Source organism: Ursus arctos, unplaced genomic scaffold, assembly GCF_023065955.2.
Source record: "Ursus arctos isolate Adak ecotype North America unplaced genomic scaffold, UrsArc2.0 scaffold_9, whole genome shotgun sequence".
NCBI lineage: Eukaryota > Metazoa > Chordata > Mammalia > Carnivora > Ursidae > Ursus > Ursus arctos.
In genome coordinates, this window is record NW_026623111.1 from 33382211 (window position 1) to 33388263 (window position 6053).

Below are 6053 nucleotides of genomic sequence, written 5' to 3' on the forward strand. Positions count from 1 at the left end.
CAGATAAAAAATGATTATTCAAGTGGAATTATATTGTTTTTGTTTCCTGGCATCTATACTTCGTTCTTTTCATAGCAACAGGCTTAGAGTTTCAGATGAGGCTGATCCCACACATATTCCTCTTACTACTCCATTCAGACAAGAGTGGGTGAATGACCTAAGACTGGCTCATCTGTCTTAATGATACTTTAAGAATTTTGAGACCAGGGGCACCTGCCTAGCTCAGTTAGTAGAGCATGCGACTCTTGATCTCAGGGTCCTGAGTTCAAGCTCCATGTTGGGGGTAGAGCTTACTTTAAAAATAAAATAAAATAAAATACTCTTCACATTCAAGCACACTCTTTGAAAAAAAAAAGTGTGTGTGTGTGGGGATGACCTGGCTGGCTCAGTCAGTAGAGCATGTGACTCTTGATCTCCAGGGTTGCATAGAGCTTACTTAAAAATACATTTGAAAAATATAAATCGGGCGCCTGGTGGCTCAGTCAGTTAAGTGCCTGCCTTCGATTCAGGTCATAATCCCAGAGTCCTGGGATTGAGCCCCTCATCTGCTTCTCCCTCTTCCTCTGCCCCTCCCAGCACCCCTCCCCTGCCCCCGCCAGTTCTCTTTTTCTCAAACATAAAAAATCTTTAAAAAAATTTTTAAAAATAAAAAAATTATGGGACCAGATTTAACCCATTGAAAATCAAACTTGGATCATTACAGTCCCTCTGGTCTTTTCAAAGTAGTCAATCCTTTTGCCCCTTTTCCCCCATAAGTCTGGGATTAATTTCTGGTTACTTACAGTCAAGAGAGTCCTTACTAAGACAACCATGTATATTTGGTAAGTTATCTCACTATTGTTAAAGATAAAATGAAGGCACATTAAAAATTTTAAGAGTTTATTTCAGCAAAAATCAATTCGATTCAGGCAGTGCCAAACCAAAAGTGATAAGAAGTGCTCTGCTGACAGGAGCTAGGAGAAAGACTTCTATAGTAGAGAAAAGGCAGAAGCAAAGCAAGGAAATTATTTGATTGGCTATAGCTTAAACTTTTTTATTTGCAAATAAATAAGACTTATTTGGAAAGTCTAGTTAGCTCTCTGTGATTGATTATCCTTAGATTTTCTTTCCTTTTAAAGATTTTATTTGTTTATTTAACAGAGAGAGAGAGAGGGAACGCAAGCAGGGGGAGTGGGAGAGGAAGAAGCAGGTTTCCCACTGAGCAGGGAGCCCGATGTGGGGCTCGATCCCAGGACCCTGGGATCATGACCTGAGCGGAAGGGTTTGCTTACGTACACTGATAAGGTATTAGCACCACCTCAGTCTACTGGGTTCCTTGATTTAACACTGCCAAACATACTGATGAAGGAAGAACGTAAAGGAATACACCAGGGGAGGGGTCCCTGGGTGGCTCAGTTGGTTAAGCATCTGACTCTTGATTTCATCTCAGGTTATTATCTCAGGGTCATGAGCCCCACACTGGGCTCCCTGCTCAGCAGGGAGTCTGCTTAAGATCCTCTCTTTTCCTCCTCTTCTGTGCCCCCCCCACCCCCGTGCATCTGTGCACTCTCTCTCTCTCAAATAAATAAATCTTTAAAAAAAATACACCAGGGGGAAAAATTTCAATAGTTAAATAAACAAAAGCAAGGGGGTTAAATAACATCTATACATAACATAAAATGATTCATGATACTTCTTGCAGAAGAAAAATGATAGATGTCCCTGCATTCAATAATTAGTACCAAACCCGGAAAGCTCTTACAGAATCAAATATCTTGGCAGAGTGGCTTCAGCTTCTTCTACTATGACTTCAGTATATTTCATACTGTCCCCAAGTTGCCTGAAACACTGTCCTACACATCAGGATCTATAGTTATGGGATGCCTTGGTGGCTTAGCCTGTTAAGTGTCTGCCTTCAGCTCGCGTCATGATCCTGGGTCCTGGGATCGAGTCCCGCCTCCGGCTCTTTGCTCACTGGGGAGCCTGCTTCTCCCTCTACCTGCCGCTCCCACTGCTTGTACTCTCACTCTCTCTGACAAATAAATAAATAAAATCTTAAAAAAAAAAAAAGGATCTATAGTTATATTTGAAGCCCAAGAGAATGACACAGAAATGGAGAAAATATAGTCTTTGTGATGCTTCTGCTCTAGGGAGAAACAGCAGCAGAAGAAAATCTACCAGTTACTAAAAGTGAGCACCATTTGTAAAAATAACTATAGTACAATCTGATAAATTATTATCTCCTTATTTTCACCCACTCAAAATAAATGATTTCTTTTTTGTATCATTTCTAAAACCTCCATTGTAGGGCTACATCTGTGGTCCTTTTGGTCCTCAGCACATCTGAAAATGCAGAAGAAGCAAAAAGAATAAAACCAAAGGAACTCAATTATTCGAATAATATGATTAAGTTGGGTCAGTCAGCAAAATGAAGTCAACCTACTAAAAAGAGTTTTAATGGGGAGTATCACCCTTCATAAATCAGGCAAGCAAACCATGAACCATTTGGAAAGCATCTTGGTTTGTGCCCTTTTCATTTATCTTAATGTAATAGATCCATGGAGCCTTGGCCTGGCAGTGTCTAGTTAAGCTTGGGGTCTAATGTTGTGGGACACATTCTTCCTCCATCCTTCCCCCATATATTTACTTACTGTTTCTATTTAGCTTTCAAAGGCAAAGGAAAAAAATTTCAACTCGTAACGAAGGACTAGTATCAAGACATAACTTTAATATTTAAACATACTTTTTAAAAAAACTCCAGCAAACCAATAATAATAGATAGCATAAGAGACAAACAATCCAATAGAAAAAGAGGCAACAGAATAGAAAACCTGAATGGCCAGTATGTTGTGAAAGGATGCTCAACTTCACTGCTATTACAGAACATGCCCATTAGAACAAAAATGATATTCACCATTTTCATACACATAAGATTGGTGGTAACTAAAAATAACAAATGTTGGCAGGGATTAGGGATATTCTCGTAATCTAAGTACAACCACTAGGAGTAAATTTGCAATTATTATTAATAAACAAAGTTGAAGACATCCTGACCTACCAATTCCACTTCTACTTTTATTTATTTTTTATTAATACTTTTTTTGAGTAAGCTCTATACCCAATATAGAACTCAAACTCACAACCCTCCCCCCTGAGATCAAGTCGCACACTCCACCAGGAGCTCTGTATTTCACTTCTAAATACTTATTCTAAATAAGCTCTTGTGCAAAGCTGTCCATTTCAGAATAGATTTTAAAGGTAAAAAAATATTCATTAAGATGCCAAATAAATTCATTTTGGTAATTCATAAATAGGATACCATAGGATAGGTGAACTAGGAGTAAGAGAACTAAACCTAGGTGTAGTAACATGGTTACATCTTAAACATAATGTTGACTGAAAAAAGTAGATTCCAAGAGCATGCATGAATGGTATGGTAGCATCTATTTTCTTTTTAAGATTTTATTCATTGGAGAGAGAGCACAAGTGGGCGGAGGGGCAGAGGGAAAAGGAGAAGTAGACTCCCTCTTGAGCACAGAGTCCAAAGCTGGGCTCCCTTCCAGGACCCCGAGATCATTACTTGAGTAACCAACTGAGTCACCCAGGCATCCCAGTATGGCACCATCTATTAAAAATGTAAAAGGATACTGAACTATACTGTATATTTTTTATTATACATGTACAGAGGTAATACCAACATATGTAATAAAAGTATAAAATCATGAACAGAAAGAATACAATAACTTCAGTGAAAAGGTAGCTCTGGATAGATAGAATAATAGAATGGGAATGGGTTTCAACTGTGTATACTGTTTGATAGAAAAGAAAAAATCTGAATTAAATATGGCAAAAAATTAACTTCTGTGATACATGTATCTCTGGGAGCACAAAAAACTCTCTAAAAAATGTATTGGCATTCTATATTTCAATGGAATGAACCAAAGTGAAACTTCCATGTATTTGTTTTCCTAAAAGTTATCTTTTTGAGAACTTGTCACACTGGTTCTTTCCACATTCTGAAAGGCATCTCTTGCAACTTTCTAAATCTTAGCTGTCAAATTTTCCAGGGCACCAAAGGGACAGTTTGAAATAGTAAGATGTTGAGAAAGAATTACACTGTGTTACAAATCCTTTTGCAATCCAGCAAACTTGCCACAGTTTTCTTTTATTCCTCAACATCATCAGAGCTGACAGAGTCACTCACCAAGAGTTACAGAGGCGTTTGTGAGCTTGGGGCTCTCCTGGGAACGCTGTACTGTGCTCTGTGGTGTGTGTTAATCTCTCAGTTTCACTCACTTGTTCCTTAAAATGTAAAATGTTGAATAAGAATTTCTGGATACAGTTGTGAGGCCCTTTGTCCTGACTTCCCTTATAGGTCAAGGCAACTTTTTCCCTTTACCCATTTAGGGTGTAGAGATTATTTAAAATAACATCTTAAAAAAAAAAAAAGACTATCAACCAAAAGTCCTCCTCCACCTTCCTCTACTCCCATTGTTAAGTTTCTCATGCTTGCTTCCTTGAAATTTAAGACCTTTGAGAATGTAAAGTCATTGAATTATAAGAAAAGATGAAATAAATTCTCTAAAGAAATAAGAATATATCCAGGGGTTTCAACGAGGATTTTTTTCTGGTGGGAAAATTGGGAGATCGGTGTTAGTGTCACTGGGCATTGAGACTGAGTCGGCATTTGAGTAGGCACATGATGGTATGCTGGAGGCAGCTCATATTGGCTTGCAAGAGCTGGTTGTTAAACTTTTCAGAATTTTGTGAGCTGGTTGTTATGCACAGCCATTACTAAAAGTTAAAGTGTATAAATTTACAATAAGTTAAATTATAAATAGATAATAGAGGCACGTGGCTGACTCAGTTGGTAGAGCACAAGACTTTTCATCTTGGAGTTGTGAGTTCAAGTTCCATGCTGGGCGTAGAGGTTACTTAAAAAAAAAAGATAATAAACATTTAAAACTCAATAATTCTCAATTATTTTTTTACTACATTTTATCATTCTCTATGTCCTTTAGGTTATTTATGTCTATTGTGTCTGCATGATGGCAATATTATATAATAGTGTGTTATGCACATCTCTTCCCAATTCCACATTCAGTGACACTATGTCGATAGTTTGAAATAGGTCGTTTTGGGGTATTTACAACATGGCAATACCAGCAAGCATTACAAATCAAGGCTCAATTTATTATTTTGTTGATTGCCTAGACTTAAAAGTTATGGAGAGAATGTTGATGCAGATTAAACTTAAAAGTGTGTTATGTCTGTAGCTGTTAACATTGTGAATAGCATTAAAAAATTGAGTAGGGGCGCCTGGGTGGCTCAGTCAGTTAAGCATCTGCTTCTGGCTCAGGTCATAATCTCAGGGTCCTGGGATTGAGCCCCACGTCAGGCTCCTTGCTAGGTGGGGAGTCTGCTTCTCCCTCTCCCTCTGCCCCCCTTCCTCTGTGTCTCCCTCCCCTCTGCTCCTGTTCTTTCTTTCCCTCAAGTAATAAAATAAAATCTTTTAAAAATTTGAGTAAATATTCGTCCAGTATTCAAAAACTACTCACTTTAGCAAAGAAGTTGCTCACATCATTGTTGAAAGAGTGAAGTTTCAACATATGTCTTAGTTGTTTCACTTTCATTTTATTGCTTAACAAAAATATCGAGCAACATTCATGGAATTATGCTGGTTTATCAACAGCAACAATATGTTGCTTTGGTTATAAGAGCTCAGTAAAAATCAACAAAAGTGTTTTGTGAGAATCAATTGGTTATTTGGAATTTAAATAGAGGACATTTTATAGGTTAATATTTTTGTAACAAGAACATTTTTTTAAAGTAGGCTTCAGGCTTGAACTCATAACCCTAAGATTGAGAGTCACATGTTCTACTGTCTGAGCCAGCCAGGCACCCCATAAGAGGATTCTTATAAATCAGTAATACAGGGGGAGGTGGGTGGGGGATGGTGTAACTGGGTGACAGGCATTAAGGAAGGCACGTGATGTGACGAGTACTGGGTGTTTTATGCAACTGATGCATTACTGAACTCTACCTCTGAAACTAATGATGTTCTATATATTGGC